The sequence below is a fragment of the Triticum aestivum genome, chromosome 7A, assembly GCF_018294505.1.
Source record: "Triticum aestivum cultivar Chinese Spring chromosome 7A, IWGSC CS RefSeq v2.1, whole genome shotgun sequence".
NCBI lineage: Eukaryota > Viridiplantae > Streptophyta > Magnoliopsida > Poales > Poaceae > Triticum > Triticum aestivum.
The window spans coordinates 622,900,299-622,921,086 of record NC_057812.1 but is presented as its reverse complement, the minus strand read 5'-3'; the positions used below and the strand labels follow the sequence as shown (position 1 = coordinate 622,921,086).

The 20,788-nt window shown below is 41.4% G+C and overlaps 2 long non-coding RNA genes across 4 annotated transcripts; both read left to right on the top strand.

The window, feature by feature from the left end:
- The first annotated feature begins 4,610 nt into the window (after positions 1-4,610).
- Positions 4,611-8,160, top strand: LOC123148730 (uncharacterized). 2 transcript variants are annotated; one of them, XR_006474094.1, is made up of 6 exons: positions 4,611-5,206; positions 5,980-6,040; positions 6,111-6,289; positions 6,364-6,401; positions 7,090-7,261; positions 7,929-8,160. It is a non-coding gene; the product is annotated as an uncharacterized lncRNA (long non-coding RNA). The 2 variants fall into 2 exon arrangements; XR_006474095.1 differs by having other exon boundaries at positions 7,053-7,261.
- A 116-nt stretch (positions 8,161-8,276) lies between these two features.
- Positions 8,277-10,930, top strand: LOC123148729 (uncharacterized). Of its 2 annotated transcripts, none has more exons than XR_006474092.1 (5): positions 8,277-8,395; positions 8,724-8,792; positions 9,505-9,580; positions 10,239-10,309; positions 10,498-10,930. It is a non-coding gene; the product is annotated as an uncharacterized lncRNA (long non-coding RNA). The 2 variants fall into 2 exon arrangements; XR_006474093.1 differs by having other exon boundaries at positions 10,489-10,930.
- Positions 10,931-20,788: the final 9,858 nt, after the last annotated feature.

Sequence of the window (20,788 nt, the reverse complement as noted above, 5' to 3'; positions counted from 1 at the left end):
TAGGAAACTTAACCATCTTTGATTAACGAGCCAGTCTTAGTAGAGGTAGGGACACTCTGTTTGTCTATGTATTCACACATGTACTAAGTTTCCAGTTAATACAATTCTAGCATGAATAATAAATATTTATCATGATATAAGGAAATATAAATAACAACTTTATTATTGCCTCTAGGGCATATTTCCTTCAATATACTCAGTCGGTTATACCATATTCTTCCCGACTGCTTCAAGCCATACAATGACTTCTGAAGCTTTACGCAATATATGTTGCGATTAGCCGCAGGAACTTTCATATAAATATTCGAATCCAGTGACCCATACAAATATGCAGTCACAACATCCATCAGTTGGATAGACAAATTCATTTTCACTGCCAGTGATATTAAATATCGTAACGTTGTTCCACTCATAATAGGAGAATATGTTTCATCATAATCGATGACGGGTCTCTACGTGAACCCTTGTGCTACAAGCCTCGCCTTGTATCTCACCACCTCATTGTTCTCATTCCTCTTATGAACGAAGCCCCATTTTGCTTCCACGGGGAACACATGCCGAGGAGTGGGTATTACTGCAGTAAATACCCCTCTTTTTATGAGCGAGCGCAATTCATCCTCAATTGTTGCCTTCCATTTGGACGAGTCTGAGCGCTTCATGCACTCCGCCATGGACTTAGATTCGCAATCCAAATCAAGGCCTTCTGCAATTCTAGAGGATAAATAAATGTCGACAACTGTAGTCTTTCTATTGTATGATTCTCCTGAATCAATATAGTTAATGGATATCTCATCAATACCTTTTGATCCTTCGTGATTTTCGTCAACAATTGGATCAAGGTCTTTCGATGTCCCAACACCAAAATTTGTGTGCACACTCATGTTGGGTTCTGGATGTCCAACATCCTTCAGGTGTCCTTCAACCCCCGGTTGAATATCAACACTTTCTTGACTTGCATTTACTATTTGAGGATTCCTCATTCCCCTTGGACACTTCCGCAAAGCCTTGTCCTTTGTGTCCAGTTTCCTCCCCCTCTTAGGTGACTGAGTAGATCTATGGGTCACATCTACTCTCTCTAGCACATTCATAGCGGGAACATTTGATTTTGTGACACCTTTATAATCAGTAAATGCATCTGGCAGATTATTTGCAATATTTTGCAAATTTATAATCTTCTGAACCTCCAGTTCAGACTCATTCATACGTGGATCCAAGGACTGGATACCTTTCACATACCAATCTATTTCTTGGCATTCTTTGTGGTTATTCTCTCCCCCCTAATGCCGGGAAATTGTCCTCATCAAAAATGCAATCAGCGTACCGAGTTGTAAATAAATCCCCTGTCAGGGGTTCCAGGTACTTAATGATTGAAAGAGAATTGTACCCGCCGTAGATCCCCATTCGTCTATGAGGGCCCATTGATGTACGTTGCGGTGGTGAGATCGGTACATATACCGCGCAACCAAATTGCCGCAGATGGGAAATACTTGGCTGGTTTCCACGTACTAACTGCAACGGGGAGACGTATGATATGCAGTTGGTTGAATTTGTATTAACTCTACAGCATGTAAAACTGCATGACCCCAACATGAAGCTGGAAGATTACTATTCTGCAAGAGCGGTCTTGCTATCAACTTGATCCTCTTGATAAGTGATTCCGTAAGACCATTCTGGATATGTTAAGGTACTGAGTGCTCCACAGAAATGCCCAAAGTTATTAAATGCTCATGAACTAAATTTTGCAGCATTATCCATTCTGATGGTTTTTATCCTATGCTCAGGATGATTTGCTCTCAATTTAATGATCTGAGCAATTAGCTTTGCAAAATCATGGTTCCTTGTTGACAGTACCCATACATTTGACCATATTGTTGATGCATCAATTAGGACCATGAAATATCTGAATGGTCCAGATAACGGTTGTATTGGACCATAAATATCTCCTTGAATGTGTTCAAGGAAATCAAGTGGCTCATCCTTTAACTTCACATAAGATGGCCTTGTGATCAATTTCTCAGTTACACATGTTGTGCATATAAAATCTGATGATTTTGAGAACTTTATATCCGTTATGTTGTGTCCAACGGAACCATCAATATTTTTTCTCATCATCCCAATACCAGGATGACCCAGGCGACCATGCCAAATCTTGAATTTATCAAGATTCTAAAAAACTATCTTGTACGCCATATGCGTCTCTGCTTTAATGTATGTATAATACAACCCAGAAGATAGAGAAGGCAAATTCTCAAGGACTTCCTTTCGAAATCCCTTTTGCTGAGTTATGTGTAGGCATTCAGCCCCACTCTCTTCATTAGTTTCCGCATGGAAATCATTTTTTGCGGATATCCTTAAAACTCAGCAAGGTACGAGTAGAATTTGGATACAGTAGAGCATCCTAGATTACCAATTTAGTACACATAGGGAGTGTAATTGTAGCTTGACCAGAACCAACAATTACCGTGTCTCGACCAGCAATTGTCATGACACTTCCATTACTCTTCTTGAGTGTCTGGAAATACTTCATCTCCCTGAGTATCGTGTTAGTAGATCCATTATACACTAAACACATACGAAACTTTTGTCTTTTTTGTCTGGAATTCATTTCCTGGTATTTTTTTCATGAAGTTTCACACAGGAGTAGATCGAGAACCCGGGTTTGATATCCCAAAATCTTACTTTTTTTTGAAATTTTTCGGTATTTTTTTTGAATTTAATGTTCGTATAGGGGTGTGGAGCACCCGGGTACTACAAATCCGCTTCCAGGTCCATTATTGCTGACTTATTGTTTCCTACACTTGCATACTTGCATGCCATGACACTATTGTTGGCCAGCCTCTTGAATCAAAAGACTGTTGTCCTCTATTTTGTGCAACACATGTTGTTTTGCGCAAACCATGAAGGGGAAAAACATCGTCATTGCTATCACAAAGCCACCGATCCAAGATCTTGCATATGTGTAGGCCATGGTTTCTTAACTATTGGATTGATTGCAAACTAGTATGAATTTGTACCAAAGGTAAATAGGTTGTGTACTTGTAAAGGTTGTGATTATTTATATCCCACATATTACTTTTTGAGTTGTTTTTTTACTTGTTAGGTAGTTTCTCATTACAAGTTTGTGCAACACTAGAATTTAAAATATGTAATTGGATCGCTGCACTTTTAGAAACCTATATTTGCAAATACTTCTTGTGTAATAATGGGTTTTAAAAATGCAATTGAGTTGTTTGCACATTATGAAGCATTGCATTGCGCATAAATTTGCTAGATAATTTCTGGTTTTAGAATTATTCAGGATTTCTTCCGCATTTTGAAACATCAAGCGACACATTCAGGATTTCTTCCGCAGTTGAGTTGTCTGCACATTAAGAAGCAAGTTCATGAGCAACCTTATTTGCTTTTCTATTACAATGTTCAAGCCTAATAGAAGGAAAATCACACGCCATAATTGGTAGTACATAATTGTTTCCCTATTACAATGTTCAAACCTAATAGTGTGTTTGTTTGCGGACGCGGATTTGATGAACATGGGTGCACGCGCACCCTTTATTTGCTTCCCTATTTCAGAATTTTTTTAATTTTTTCTAGTATTTTTCTAGTACTAAACTAGCCACCGGAGCAGTACCCTATAACTAAACTAGCCACCAGAGCAGTACCCTATAACTACTGGAGTAAAAGTTTAATTATAACTTTCGCTACTGCTCCAGCTACTAAGTGACTGAAATCCTGAACTTTTTTTCGCGAATATGCAAAGCTTGCGTATCATTTTATTAATAGAAGAAGAAGAATGAGTACAGAGGGTACAACATATGACACAAACGCATGCCGGCGTGAACATGATGTCCGAAGCAGAGAGACAAGGGATACTCGGCCCAAACACAAGAAACATCACAGCAAAACCTACCAAACCTGAGCCAAGAGCGGCACTACCAAACCAACGAGAACTCCAACATCATCCGAGCCAAGACCGGGGACACCGGGGACCAGCTACTAAGTGGCTGAAACCCTGGACTGTCTTGGTGCTGTACCGTGAGTCCAAACCATTAGCTAGCTACTGTCCGCAGGCAGTACTCCTACTCCCTGCTAGTGCTAGGAATAGTAGTACCCTACCCAAAGCTTACCGCTAGGAGTTTCAACCGGTGATAAATAGGGAGCAGAGGTAACATAAATAGCTAACCGTGATCCAACCACCACTTGACTTCCAAATGATTTCGCCACTTAATTAGCAACTGTAGTCCTAGTACACGGGACGAAGATGGCGCATCAGCAGCTTGGGTCTCGGCTGTATTGATCGGTGACCGGGGAGACCTACGGACGCCACAGCTGAAACTGAAAATCAAGAAATAAGGATGACAGTCATCCTCCCGGCTCCTCAGCCGTTTGGGATTCCTGGCCGTTGGATCGTTTTGCTTGATGCAATCTGGGCCATCGGATCGAGCCCTGGGACGACCACGGCCGTCGGATCGAAGAGGTGACCCTGTAGCAATGAATAGTTTCGCCCCGTTCGTGCCACCACGCGTAATTCCGACGACCCGCCGAGGGCATTTTCGTCATTTCATGTTTATGCATATAAATTGCGTCCGCTCCCGTGTAGATGACCTAGCCGCCTCTCCCACGCACCCGCGCCCTCAACCCTCGTCCTCCCGCATCCCAGCCCGCTCGCCCCAGCCCTCTCCTCGACCTCTCCCTCCACCAGACCTCGCAGCCCCGCCCACTTCGCCGCCACCAACGCCCCGCAGACCTCGCCGCCGCCGACGCCCCTCAGACCGCGCCGCCGTGGACCTCTCTCCTCGTCTCCCTCGCACCACGCCGCCCGCAGCCTCGACCTCTCGTCATCAGAAGGGAAGGGAAGGGAAGGAAAGAGAAGAGGGAGAGTGAGCAGGTCAGGCGGCAGCCAAGGTGCTCGCAGATTCGCCGGCGATGTCGTCCGACCTTGGCCTCCGAGTGCTTGTGCTCTGCCTGCTCCGCGCCCACGCAATGGCCTGCTCAGGATGCCGCCCTCTCCCCTGCTCCAACCCTAATCCCCTCCCCTCCCCTCCCCTCAAGCTGTTGCTCCTTTTGGTCACGCAGGTGCACGAACACGTCCCTGCTCCTCTGGTGGACAAGGTCGGTTCCGATCTGGATGAGTAGCAATTGCTACAGGTGGACGAGGCACGAGCCCTCATGGCTCCTCCTTCCTCCTACCCCCACCCCCCTGAACATGGTGAGCTCCACCCCCTCTTCCTACCCCTGCACATCTATCTTATCTAGCCAATTCTCTGATTTAGCTAGGTTCCAAAGAAGAGAATTTTCTTTGTCTTTCTTGTTTTGTTTTTACCTTGCTGCCAAGGAAGGCCTTGGATCTAGCTAATTATTTACAGAGTACATGTTTGTTGCCTTGCTTGGCTTGTTGGCTAGGGTTGGGATCTTTCTCTAGGATTGTAGTGAGCTTTCAGGAAGAGGTGAATGCAACAGGACATTGGGGGTGTTTGGATGTATGGGCTGCCTGGATCTTGTTAGAATCCTTTGGATTCATTAGGTCTGGTTGGATACCCTCGGTTTTTTGTTGCTATGCGGGAGACAGTGCAGCATTGCTAGATTCCTCGAACGATTTTTTGTTGCATTTCTTATTTTGTTCGGTGGCTGCGAGTTTGGCATTGGCTCGTGTTATTGAAATTTGTCTAGATAAATTATTGCCTGATCTGTTTGTTAGTCTGGGTTAATCCTTGGTTTAGGCCTTTAGCTTAAGCATTAAACAAATCACATGACTGGTTACAGATAATTGCAGGGACTATGCATGGCATTGTAATCAAACCACCATTGTTAGCTGTTTGGTTGGCGATTTTGATGGAGAGAGGGGGGGGGGGTAGGTTGTAGACATATCAGGTGGTTAGTTACAAAGAGAGTGGAGATTTATGCCTATTGTGGTTGCAGTTCTGTGAATCAAAGCGCCATTCTTAAATGCTAGATTAATTTGGTTGTCTCATCTGTCACCAGATTCCAGTTTCTAATTAGCGGTCAAGGAGTAGATAACTGCACAACTTTGGACATGCATGAGGTGAGTATGCATGTAAATCTGTCTCAATACTAACTGATAGGGAAACTAATGTGACCGTTTTGTTTTGCAGGCAGTGGTTGTTAAAAAGATAGATGACTGTAACAAATAATGTGTGAGAACAAGGAGCCAAAAATATTGGAAAACGACCATAAGATAGATAGCGGATTCAGTGATTTGGTTATTATGGAGGTTGATGGAACTTGGTCTACTGTCGGAATTCAGAGCCATAAAGCATTGGACTTGGACAAGGTAAGTGCACTTGCAGAATCTCCATCTAGAATATCTATTTTGGGTACTAATTACGTGACTGCTCCATGGTTCAGAGCTCTTCCATGGCAGCAACCAGCAGTCCAAGGCCAAGGTGAGTTCCCCCTTTTCCTCCTCTTGCTGAGCTCCCTCCTTTGCCCGCCATTTCCCTCGCTATCTCAGTGATATGGTTATATGCGCTGCTAGAAGTGAGGATTTGACTATATTTCCGAAGCGAAAATTGTTCCAGAGATCTGGGAGTTGTACTTCTACTTCTGTTGTGATGTGTCTTGCTTTCGTGTTTGTTTACAATTGGCAAGTTTTGGGCTTTTACTGTCTTTAGGACATCCTAGCAATACTTTTTACAGTTATACTGCAAGGTCTGCACTATTTGTTCTCTTCTGAAAATATGATTCTTGATGAAGTTTTACTTCACTGTTGGCATCTCCTTTGTTTGCTGATCTACAAATGTGTTTTTGTTTTTACATTAATAGACAAACTTTTAGTCGTACTTTCTAGGATCATAGTTTGTTGTCAACTACTTCCACTCATGGCTGATATATGCGAGTATTTAGGCTGGATAAATATACCATGGCCTGGACTGGTGGATTGAGTATAGTTGGTCCATACAGATTCTGTTAGACATAACTATCTTTTTTTAATCGGCCATGTGACTGCTTGCTAACGGCTTGAATTGACCCACTCCTACATATGAAATTGTAATTTTGTTGCTCATGAGCACTTTTGTGTGTGTGTGCTCATGAAGCTTCTCTTCTCCATGGATGAATCTCAACTGGAAGCAGCAAGCTATCTCAAGGGAGGGGATTCTCAAGTCACCCCACTTCCAATCCATGGACGCTATCCACAAGGACCAAGATGACGACGACCAGGAAGGAAGGAGCCCACGCCCGACCCCGACGACGGCGGTTCCATTTGTGTGCCGACGTCGACCACAACCTCCCTCTCTATAATATGGTTGTGCTTTATTTTAATTGAAAGAAGTTCATTCTCAACTCACTCTGCTTATATCACAATTCAGCACCGACTCTTTCAGTCTTTCCTGCCTCCTAGCATGCTTTTACTCTGCATCTGCTACGTGATAGTTATTGTTACTGTAAAATATGTTTGAAGCCAGTAACTGATTACACTTTTAGTCCCATATTCTCAAGGACTTCCAAGAAGTTGTGGTTCTGAATAGGTTATTAGTATCTAACCATGTTGATAGCAATTAGCTTTGTCCACTTACTGAGCTGTCCTTTTAGTGTTCTGAAGATATACTTGAGTTTTATTTGTTATAGAAGGCCTCCCAAAAATCTAACTTTCCTTGACAGACATATCTCTCTCTCTCTCCCTCTCCCTCCCTCTCTCTCTCTCTCCATCTACATATATCACACCAGCTGTTCCAGGTAGAGTAGTAGTGGCCACAAAATTTTACTGAAATAATCATGCGAGATTACCAGCAAACAAAATTCTCATAGTAGGATAGAATGTGGGTATATATATTATAATATTGGTGTCAGATATGTTTACTCAGATGATCCAAGAATTGAATAAACCACTCGAATAAAATACCTCTCTGTTCGCTTTAAAAATTCTACAGTCAACATGCTAATATTATTTGCATCTACATAATGGCTTGCAGAACAGCGGGGGGCGTCTGAGCCTGCAGTCGGAGTAGTACTGACGTAACATTTGCAGAACACCGACACGGCGTCAGCCACCTGCAGCTGCTGGGCAGACAACATGACGACAAGGAGCACGCAGACAGCCACAACCTTCACTCTCTCCTTCTTCCCAGTCCCCTCCATTGATAATGGATTCTTCCTCTTGCCTGTGACAACTTTTGTTGGGTTGACGACCCCTCTTTATACCGAAGGCAAGCTTCTGGTGCTGCACACGCTATTGATTCTTGAAGAAGCGTCTGCGATTCTAGGAGAAGCTTTAATTTCTCTCCAGAGATGAGCTTGATTATCTAAGAAGCTTTTCCTTTTGCAGAGATGATCGTACTTATGGAAACTCAAATGCCTCGCACTGCTGCCGGATCAAGGATGGAGTGAACTAAAACACTTTGCTATTACAACTAGCCCTCCCTGTTCCATGAATCGACAGGTAAGTTCTGTCATCTGTTTCTTATCTTTGTATTGCACACATACGTATAGAGAGGAGTGTGTAGTACGCAAATTGTTGTTGGTCAAGCTATGTATATGTACGTGCATCTTATATAGATATAGGCTTGTATGCTCGTTTGCAGGGTCCCATTTCTGATCCATAAGCCTCTGTATTAGGCATACTTGTACAATTTTACAATGGTGGCACATGATTATAATTGCTTTTTTGCTCAGTCAAATATATATATAATAGTATACATGAGGGAATGTTAGTAACTTTTTCTTTGTGCTTGGGATGCTAAACTTGATTGTTTGTTCCTGACCATTAGGGGAAGAATTGGCAATGTTAAATTGGTGAGAAGAGAGCAAGAGGAAGATGATGAGTTCACATGGAAAAGGTTCAGATTCCTTTACTGCATGTACCCCCATTACACCCACAACCCCACCTTTGCCTTTATTATTGCACTAATATGTTGATGGGTCTTCTTTCTCATTATAATCAGTTCAAATTTAGGTCGTGAGAACACTGAGTTTTCAAAAATTTAGGTTGTGGGCATACATGTTACTATAATTATATTGTTTCGTCAGATGTGTTTGCTCAAATTATAGAGGGTCGTATGGATCCCTCCTCCTATGCCGTCATCACGAGAGGAGAGGGAGAACGGCCGCACTATGTTGATGTGTAGAAATTCCAGGATTTCTGGACACCGAGTGCTCCCCCAATTGCACGAGATGGGGAGGTGGATGACATCCCTGTGGATTACCATCTACGAAGAATGGTCTACATGATTTTTTTTCTTCATCATGTGTTTCTGTGTGCAACAAGAATCAGTGATTGCTTATCTGCTGGTTAGCTGGTACAGATGGAGTCTATTTTTATTCTCAGTAGTGAGACTTCAAATAGATACCACTACTATATATTTAGTTAAATTTGGCCAAGTAACATGTGTGTTGCACCTCTCATGGACTACGAAGAGCATAAACGGGGCTGATAGTGTGCTACAAACATGCATGCATCTCAAGGTTGTTTAGATGCAATATGTACCATTCGAATTAAAGAATTCATTGCTCTCTTTATCTCATGTCAATGCTTGGCTTATGTGGTTGCAGCGACTTGCGATATGTTCAGCGGATCACCATGTCAAGGAATGAGCAGTTAAATAAGAGTCTCTTCGACAAAAGTAAGGTGAGATTTATTTCTGTTCATCTTGGTTGGATTTAAATAAGATGTGGCTACATATAATAATTAATATTCAACTAATGCAATTTATTTGTGAGTCCTATGCTCACTATGGCAAATGTCCAGGCTGACAAATGAATGGCAAGTTCTTTATGCATATAGAACTATTACATTATATTTTTGCATGCAATTTCAGGCCACTCGATCTATCCGTGGAATACATGCTTGTAGCATGTTTTGTGATATTCGAAAGAACCATTTTATCTTATATTCACATTACCTTTATGAAAAATATATAAAATAGTGTGCCTGCTACTTGATGCAATTTTAATATCTTCCTAAGAATACAAAACTCATGTTTTGTACGAGTTATGAGAGAATAGTCCTTGGCAGGGGCCAAGGTTCGGCTTTGTTTTCTCCTGCTATTGATATTCATGTCAAACTGAACAAAATGCTTCATGTTGTGATTTGAACTGGTTTGTCCTAATAATTTTTTCTTATATTTCCATCTTCGGTTGTATCTCGGATTTCTCATCACCCTTTCTTTGAACATATAGTGCATTCTAATGGTGTTATTTGCCTATTCAATGCCATGCTTTAGACATCTGTTATGGTAGTGCTTTCACTGAAGTAAGTGATCTAAACGATCTTATATTTGTTGCAGAGGGAGTATTTCATAACTGAACATGTTTTATGTACAATCTGTTACTGACTGGCATTGTGAAAAACGCAGAGGTACTACCTGCACATGTAAATTTAACTACATATTTGTGTTATTGTGCTATTGTCGTTTAAGCAGTTACACTCTTCCTTTCATTTCTTGGAAAATTAGGAATTAACTGAAGCTTGTATTGTTATATTATTTCATACTATAAGAGAAATTACTCATGTATCACTAAAGCTTGCATTATTAGTGTCAGCAGAAAAATGAAGCCTGAGGACGCTATCAGCCTTTCCTGTCAAGTATTGGCCACTACTATCTGCATTAGCTTCACCTCAGAACATGCCCTTTTTCACTTGGAGAGAGGAAGTAGGAGTTCTCAGTGATGATCATCTACAAGATACCATACATGTTTGTTGATTGACTAACAAAGACAAAGGCCGTACCGTTATTGATGTTTCTATAGCATTGTTTCCAGCTGCTGTAACACCTGTTTTTACACTTGCAAGTATGAACTATTTGGCTATATTTTATAGAACTTATGTACCGATGTAGAATGGTATATCATGCTTTTATACTTTATGATATACCTTTTCGTTGTAGTATTTTGGAAAGTTGCAATGCTCAACATTTGTATAGACTTCTATCATAATGATCCTCTCCTTGCCAGTTGGCAATGATTTCTTTTTGTACCATTGCTCATATGATCTTATCAATGTTGAAGGTACATATGTTTAGATACACTCTTTTGCATCAGATTATTGACTAATAACGTCGTATTGTCTCTCACAAACTAAAAACTTAAGTGAATGAGTCATCTTTACTTTATTTTTATATCCCTTCTGAATGAGCATTACCTGCTTGACCATAACGTTTGGACCGGCACCCTGGCGCCAAGGCGCGCTTCCGATCTAGTGATCATGAATCGGCACGGCCCAGGCGATGGGTGAGTGGACGTGGACGGGATGAGCTCGTGGCGACAACGCCTGCCTGAACAGCGCACCGACGACTTGCGGGGACAGAGGCGAGGGCGGATGCAGCTATTCCGCCGGCACGATGCTGCTGCCGACACATTCTCGTGCAACATATTTCTCTGTTGTATGATTCGTTTGGTTCCTGTTTCGGGAGAACGCGACCTTAGACTATTCATAGTAAGAGTAACATAGGTGATAACATCACATTTATCTAAACAAAATAGATGATATGACATGTAATTAACGAAGAAAGAGAGACATGTGATAACATAGCTAGTGAACATCATACATATCAAGAAAAGATGAGTCTGCAATCTAATAAATGAAATGATGCATGACACAATATATATGTTACAATCCACTGTGATTATAGTTGTACGGGTGCCGTATGGGTATGACGGACAGCGCGGCTTCATAGCTGAAGAGATAGAGAGCGAGAAGAAAAAAATGTCCCGTGCGTTGTTAGATGAAAATGACTTGTTTTCTCTCCATCGACGCGTACACGTCGATCGCCGGAGGGCTCCATCTCGTCCTTGTATCGCCGGAGCAGCACGACCGGAGATAGGGCAGATGAGTGATATTATTGGTAACGTGAAAATATACAACGCATTTCCGGATGCAAAGAGGCGTTGCGTCCGGCCACTGGTTGGTATCGCGACTCCAGTGCTCCACCATACATGCATGCAAGAACATTTTGTTCTGCTTTGTCCACCAGGTACGCTGCATGCCTGCACGGGCGTACGTGTGGTTATTACGGGAGGTCGGTCAGGGCAAGGCATGGGCGCAGCTCGCTGCCCGCAAGACGACGCGAAATGGCGACAGAGGAAAGGACGAGGGCCTTGGTTCGTGCCCGTCGTCCGCGCGCTGTCCGTTTCACCCCTACCTCGTCTGTCGGTGCCACAAAGCAAAATCCCATGCGCCCTATTTTAGCGTCATTTCCTCAAGTTGCACGCCGGAGGAGATTGTCAAGTTGGACGCGGAATTGACGAAGAGGAGGAACCGGAGGGCGGTCGTCAAACTCAATGCCGCCGCAGCCAAGTTCAACGCCGAGCGCGATGCGATGGAGGCCACGCGGCGCAAGGCCGCGGTCGACGAGAAGGAGGACATCGTCAACAAAGCGCACGCCCTCCTTATACTTGGCATGTGCCGTCCGGCCCCTTTCCCTGCAGCGGCCGTCGGCCCGGCGAGCACCGGCTTGTCGGGCGTCCGGCCTCCGCACTGCTAGTTACCAACGTCGCGGACCACGCCTATGTCGCCCGGCTTTCCCCCGCCAAGGCATGACGCCCAAACCCGTCTTTTGGGGTCGCCGGACGTTGTGTGATCGCGCCGTCCACCTTGCGCCCCTCAGCCGTCATCGACCTCAACGTCACGCCTGGGTCCAGTAGCGGCCGGCCGGCCATCCGTCGAGATGCAAAGGAAGCAAGCACGACCACCGTTTACGGGCACCATGCCGTCCCCCCGTGTCTTGTTCGATGGAATGCCAACCCCAACGCCACAGGTCGATGACCCCTTCTACAACCAGCTCATGGAGGATGTGATCTTCGAGGGTGGGCATAGCCATGCCTACGATCCCGAAGAGACCCAAAGTCAGGATGGACACGCCCTGTACGTTGCCGATGAAGAGGCCGACGACCGTGTTGACTACGACCATGGTGACTCGTGGCATGAAGACGATGGCATCTATTTGCGAAAGTGATGGTGATGAAGAAGAAGTCAATGACATTGATATTGGTGGCGAGCCATTGTTCATCGACGAGCTCACCCAAAGAGCGGAAGCACAAAAGAGGAGGAAGAGCATTCGCACGGGTTCATATACACAAGACGAGGACAAGTTGATTTGCCAATGTTGGATGGAGATTAGCCAAGATCCAAGGATCGGTGCGCAAAAAAGGGCCTTGTTTTTTGAACGAGAATCCATAAAACATTTCATGAAAGAAAGATGTTTGAGCCCTACCAAATTACAAGCAACTGTGGCATCACCTCGATTCAAAAAAGGTGGTTGTTCATCCAACAAGAGTGTAACAAGTATTGCGCCGCATTTGAGAGCGTTGAAGCACGACCCGTGAGTGGTCTCGGCGTTGGGGACATGGTATGTTATCCTTATCCTAGTCCTTTCCTTGCTACGGCCATGAGACTTCGACCTTGTATATGTTTGCATGTTCAATTGTTGTTGATCATGTGGTGTAGGCATTTCAATTTTTGGAAGCATTCAAGGCCCGGCACAATGACAAGCCATTCACTCTTACACATTGTTGGACGATCATCAACAATTGCCCTAAGTTTAAGGATCAATACCGTGAACTCCAAAGGAAGAGAGGCAAGAAGACGGCCAAGTTCGCCGGAGGTGGAGATGGCGAGGCGTTGAAGAGGCCGAGGGGCAAGACCAACTCCAAGGTGGACGACATACGTGATGCCTCATCCATGGCCTTGCATGGAACTTTGCATGACATGATGTCTCAAAAGGATTTGAGGGACGAGAAGAAGCAGCAAAGCAAGGACGAGTAAATGAAGCAATATCTAGAGCTTCAAAGGAAGAAGTTTGAGATGGAGGAGGCGGCCAAGAGGAGGAAGATCGACATGGAGGAGGCGTTCCGGCAAAGGCAGCTCGACATCGAGGCCGCCAACGTCTCGGCCAGGCAACGCCAACTTGACATCGAGGCCACCAATGCCGCAACCAAAGCAAAGGAGGTGGCCCTTGCGATCATGAGCGTGGACTTGATCAAGATGAGCGAGAAGACAAGGAGCTGGTTCGAGGCCAGGCAGAAGGAGATATTCGACGCTGACGGCCTCAACTAGGTCGTCCGATCAGCCGTGGCCGTTCTTTTTGGAGGCTGGCATGGGTGCCGCCCGCCCACTGGGCCGCTGGCTGTGTGCCGGCGAGAAACACATTCATTTTGAAGGCTGACTGTGTTGCCGGCGAACATAACTATTCATTTTGGAGGCTGGCTGTGTCGCCGGCGAACATAATTATTCATTTTGGAGGCTGGCTGTGTTACCAGCTGCTGGCTCTGTTGTCGGCGAGGACGTGTAGGCCGCTGGCTTTGTTGCCGGCATGAACTAGGCCGCTGGCCTGACTAGGGCCGCTGATATTTGAAACGTTGTTCTCTTTTTAATATGGAGGCGGATAAGATAGAGCAAACGGATGCGGCCGCGCGCTGGGCGCACGATCACCGTATCCCACGATAGGCCCAGACACGGTCTCATCATCTTATCCAAACGGATAGAACCCAGTCAAACCGAACGTCCATTTGGAATCGCGCGGTGAAGTTGGCCTCAGGCCCCAGCTATCCCTGCGTCTTCTTCACTGCCGCGCTTGCTAGACTGTGAAATGCAAGCGTGTACGTTCGAGCTGATCAGGCCTTGCTGGGATTGGTCTGGATCAGCACGCACGGAACTGATCAGGCTGCAGACACTTATCTTCTCGAGCTTTGAGTGTACAGTACACGACGATCCAGCAATGCCGTGCAGCTGGCTATTTTTACTTGCAGTTTCAGGGGATAGTTCACGTGCTCCCATTCCATCATTCTTTTAAACAATTTAAATGTTTTAAACAATTCTGAAAGAACTTGAATGGTCATAAGGAATGTGTCAACAACCCCCGATGTTCATGAGGAATGTGTCTACAACACCTAAAAATTGCAGGTCCAAATATGAAATGCACATTAAAAAAATATAACAAATTGATTTTTTGTTTTCCATTGCTTCCTGCTAATGATATGAAAAGCCAGCGATTGCTGGATATTAAAAAAGACAAATTCAGAGGTGAATAATGTTAATTTTGTTCTTTTCTCTTTTTTCATGTTCATGATAGATTTAACATTTTTGTTTCTCAATGTGTATTCAGAATTGGGTCCGATTTTGTAGGAGTTCTAGACACATACCTTGTGAGTATTCACAAAACAAGAATCATAATTTTTTGAAACATTTAAATTATATATAAAAATTGGTATCTTGAAAGCATTTAAGGGAAGGTGTCACTTGGTACTTTCCCACAGCTCCAGCTGCTGAGTGCTGATAATGTGGAGCAAAAGCACAAAATGTTTTGGAGAACGCCTAAGTGTAGTACTTAGGAGCATGGATATGCAGTTGATTTATTGGGGTTATTGCATATGCAATTGATGTATCCAAGAAATTATGAATCATGTAATTAAGCTTATTGGGGGCTGGCCTAGCAGCGAACACGGCACCCTCAATAACGCCCAGCAGAAACACGTAGCATTAGCCTAATGCATAACACCCAACCGAAGAAACAAAGAAGAGAGAAACAAAGAAATAAAAAGAAAAGCGAAGAAAGCAAAGAAAATCAAGAGAGAAACAAACAAAATAAAAGTATAACGAAGAAACAAACAAAATCCAAAACCCAGAGAAAAAAATTGAACAGAGGTATAACAAACAAAAAATAAACCCAAAGACGAAACAAATAAACCGAAGAAAAAAGGGGGAAAAGCGACCAAAAAAACCAACTTTGAGTGAGTGCCTGCCCAAAAACGGACGCTACTCTCACTATAAGCGAGATATAATTCTTGTAGATTTTTTGGACAGAAAAAGGGGCACTGCTTTGTTTCGCCTGCCGCACAAACGGCGCGAGAACTATATCTCACTTATAGAAAGATGGAAGGATCTCTCGCTCGATCGCTATTGTTAGTCCACTGGCTTTGTCGTTTGCCCGACCGCTATTGTTTGTTGGTTTAGTCCGTCTTTTTCAGTTTTTTTTTCGTTTTCTTTCTTTCTTCTGGATTTTCATCAGTTTTTCTACTTTTTTTATTTTCACCGAGTTTTTTATTTTTTTTCTTTTATCATTTTTAATGGATTTTTCTCTCTCGTTATTTTTTCTTTGTTTCTCTTGCGTATTTCTCGATATTCATTTTTTTTCTTTCTTTGTTTCATTTCTTGGTTTTCTTCGTCTTTGTTTCCTTCTCGGGTTTAACTATTTTCATTTTTACATTGATTTTCTTTGGCTTGTTATTCTTTCTTTTTCCATCTTTTGTTGTACTTTTGCATTTTCATTGAGTTTCTTCAAAAATCGTTTTTTTCAACACATGTTTATTGTTTTAGTGCAGAATATACATTTTATGTAACTGTATCCATGAAACATATTTTTACACACATTGAACATTTTTTAAATGTACGGTACACAATTCTCTTTTTATTACATATTTCAAACATTTTTTATTAAATGGTTAATATTTCTTGAAATATACTTTGAACATTCTTGTTATAGGAATAGATTTTGTTTTTCAAAAACTATCTAATTTTTTTTTAAACACGATTAACCTTTTTGAAAGATGTTTTTTATGTCTACTTTTTCAATAAACATTGTATACTTTCTGTATATACATTCTCCAAATACATGGTTAATTATCTGCCAACATATTTTTTCTGATGTCTACTTTTGTTATACACACCGTGCAATTTTACTAAACTACAGGAATATATTTTATATACACGTTTAACATTTTCCTATTACATGATTAACATTTTTGAAACTTATTTTTAATATCTACATTTTCCTCTACTTTTTTCATAGACATTGTACATTTTTTGTATACATCATGAACATATTTTATACTAGATGATGCCCCGCGCATTGCTGCCGGAACCTTGGTAAAATAAATGCATAAATTGACGCTTGAAAATTTTAAAGTATGTTGTCCACAAGAGCTATTGATTATTCACCTTAAATAGAAACTTGTGCGGACATAGACTGGACCATCTGGACTCGGGCACAAGATGACCACGTTCGAAAAGTTTCCCATTGACCGTCTATGCCCGCACAAAAATAAGTGAAACAAAGTAACATGCATGGTTGCTGAGGTGCCGTGATTTCATGAATATATTAATGCACGAATTATAACTTATGACCACATGTATGACTTGATGATGTGGCGTAGTTGCATGAAGAGAGAAAAAAGGTAGTGGATTGCAACTATATAAGAATAGAATATACACATTTAACATTTTTTTAAATACATTATTAATATTTTTATTTTGGATCCATGGATAATATTGCCGTCCCTACTCTCGGCGAGTCAAAATCGATGCAACAGGCAGGAACGTCTGCAGAAATAGGTTCTCAAATGGGCCGGTTCTATATTTTATTTAGTTTTTAGACACTTTTAATTAGTAAGTAGCCACCTAACACACTCCATGCTGGTTCGGCCTTACTCCGTGACAGAATCCAGCACATCCATTTCTCTTACCTTCTCAATCGGACCATGGTTGGGCCAGAATTGCTAGAGGTGTAGAGCAGAGCCACTGAGCCAGCATAAACAACAACATATAGGCGTTAATGGCACTTCATATAGGCGTTTCCTATTTGGCGCCCGATGCGCCTGCTAATGTCTTCAATGTAAACCGGCGCACACAAACGCGCGGAGGACGTGTGTTCATGGTGATTCAAACCTGCAACCTCCTGTACTGGGTAAACTGCAGCAGCCACCCGCTCACAATGCCTCTTGTGATCAATTCTTCCTTTTCTTCTTTATTTTATTTTTTCTTTTTTCCTTCCTTTTCTTTTTTTATTTTAACTTAATTCATGAACATTTTTAAAGTCATTGATTTTTTTTTCAAAATTGATGGTCTTTTTCTTTTCAAATTTGTGAACTTTTCCTAGAGTTAATGATATATTTTTTCAAATACATGAACTTTCTATTCGAAATTGTTATTTTTTTCTGAATTTGTGAGCTTTTTAAAAAAATTGATGATTTTTCGTAATCAATTATTTAAAAAAACCGATGAACAATTTTTATAATTTGCGATCTATTTTTTGCAAATAAATGAACTTTCTTTAAGAGTGTCTGATCTTTTTTCCTATTTTGATGAACATTTTTTATAATTTGTGAAGTTTTTCAAAAGTCTATGGACTTCTGTAAAAATTGATGAACTTTTCTAAAATTTGAGAACTTTTTCAAAAATTGATGAAATTTTTATTCAAAATCAATGAGGTTTTTTCAAAATCATGTTTTTGTTAAAACTGTGAACTTTAAAAAATCACATTTTCCCCAAAAATAGTCACATTTTTCTAATATATGGGCAATAAATAGTACGGCTACAATTGTTCTTAAACTGCTCGCGCTGAAACCTTTGACTAGCGCCTAGTAGTTCTAGTGGTTTGGTAACCTACATTCGAGCTGAACAGTTGGAGCCCGATTCCTTGCGGGAGTAACTTTTGTGGGGACTTTTGACGCAATAAATTCATTTTCACTGCACTGCATGGTTGTGGGTCGGCCCATCGGGTTCGGTAGCGAGCGCCATATCGGAGTTTCCCCTCCTATATGCTGCAAAACTGGGGCCTCCTATCTGCCGCTCTTTGCGGCAGATTGTCGGCTGAACGCACAGGCTAGTACTTCAGCAATGCAAGGTAGAGCGAGCGAGGCTAGTACATTAGCGATGCAAAAAAATATTGCTCCACCGACAGATCAAACCTATGACGTCTCGCTAAAGATGACGACCTGCCGACAAGTTGAACTAGCGAGTGTTGTTGACCATACAATAGAGGAAAGCCTTAACGGCCAACTAAAATGCAGATCCATTTTTTTTATTTCGAAGGAAAACATTTTTGAGAACACGAACCTTTTTCTAAAATCAAACAATTTTTGTGGACAGGAACATTAAAGATCACGATTTTTTTTCAAAACATGAACCTTTTTCTAAGCCGTAAAACAATTCAGAGCACAAAGATTCTTTTCCAAAATAGTAACGTTTGTGAAATTCTAAAACAAAATTTAGAAACACGGACAATTTTTGAAACGGTAACATCTTTTTATACCCAGAACAAAATTTGAAAACATGAACAAAAAATTTGCAAACATGTCTTGAAACTACCGAGCAAGATTTGAAAACACGAACAGTTTTTAAGAAACAAACATTTTTCTAAAATTATGAACAAATTATGGGAAAACGAACACATTTTGAAATCTATAAATAAATTGGGAACACGAACATTCTTTTCGAAACGGGAATATTTTCTGAAAGTCGAAATCAAAATTTGGATACATGAACATTTTTTAATGCGAATATCTTCTGGAAATCCAGAACAAAATTCGAAAATACAAATAGAGATTTTAGAGAAAAAATTAGAACTGCCTAAAAATTTTGAAACATGACTTTTTAATGGTATTTTTCTTTAAATTTCCGAGCATCTGTTGACAAACAAACTTGGAAAAAAATAAAAAAAAATAAAGAAATCAAAAAAGGAAAGAAAAAGAAACAAAAAATGAGACAAAGTAAAAGGAAAAGGTAACCAAAAATAAAAAGAAATATAAAAAGCAAAAACCGGTTCAGGAACCATCTAGAAGGTTCTCAAAACCAGAAAAATGGCTGGGAAAGTCTAGACGTTTCCAAAACCGGAAAACGCTACAACACGTTAACGGGCCATCCATGTTACCGCTCGATCGGCAGCTCATGCGCGAAAGATCGACAATTTGATGCAGAATGCATCAAATAGGATATTCTTGCAAAACATGTGTCATATTAGGAGCGTGACGCAAAACAGTTCACCCAACTGAGCCGGCCTACTAGGGTTTGAGCAACTTGTCCTTTTAGCTCCAGATGAAAAACCATAAAAAAACCTTGGGCTAGCCCAATGGGCGCGAATGACTTGTTTTTTTAGTGCAAAAGTACGTTGTGCTTGCGAGGAATCGACCTAGCAACCTCATGCTCCCGAATACCTGCTGTTAACAACTAGGATTGATAGCTGTTGGTGATCAATAGGAAGCGCGAAATGTTTAAGAAATACTGCAGCTTCGAGATTTGAAAACATTTTTTAACATTGTGAACAATTTTGTAATGCTAATTCTTTCTGAGAAACGCAAACAATTTTTAAGTTAATTTTTTCTTGGAATTTGTAACATTTTATGAAAACAAAAACTAATTTTTAAAACTGAACAATTTTAGAAATCCCCAAAAGAAATTCAAAGTGCGGACACTTTTTGAAAAACAAGAACAATTTTTTGAGAACAAGAATAGTTTTGGAAAATGCAAACAATTTTCACGACGTGACTTTTTCTAAGAAAAGAGAACAAATATTTGAAAATCCAAACATTATCCCTATAGGGATTTTGACCAAAAAGCACACTATTACTCCTTCCTCGCAAAAAATAAAACACACTATTATTCTTACCAAAAATTTCTTGTATGTATAGAATGGATCATTTTGGCATGTGGAAAAAATAGAAAATGAAAACAAAAGTACGTACAGCTTAAGGCAAAAACAGCCAAGTTGTGATTCACTCTCGCACCAGAAGAGAGCAAGGATGTTGCGAGATCCAAACCGCACTTGTGTTGGAAATATGAGCAATTTACCATATGATTTTATTATTAGAAATACTAGATAAAACATGACTATTATAGCAGAGAAACTAGTCATGCAATCTCACAGAGAAAAGGTAAATAGCATCTACAAATATAAACTGTAACCAAATATGTCTAAAAGCAGACAGTAGAACAAGTTGCATATATGAAGTAAAACCTAATATATGTAGGACACACACTAGAACAAAGAACTGCGACATGACCTCTAACAAAAAGCAAGAACACGTATGGGACAACAGCGGCAGTAGAAACACTGGACTTGGGGTC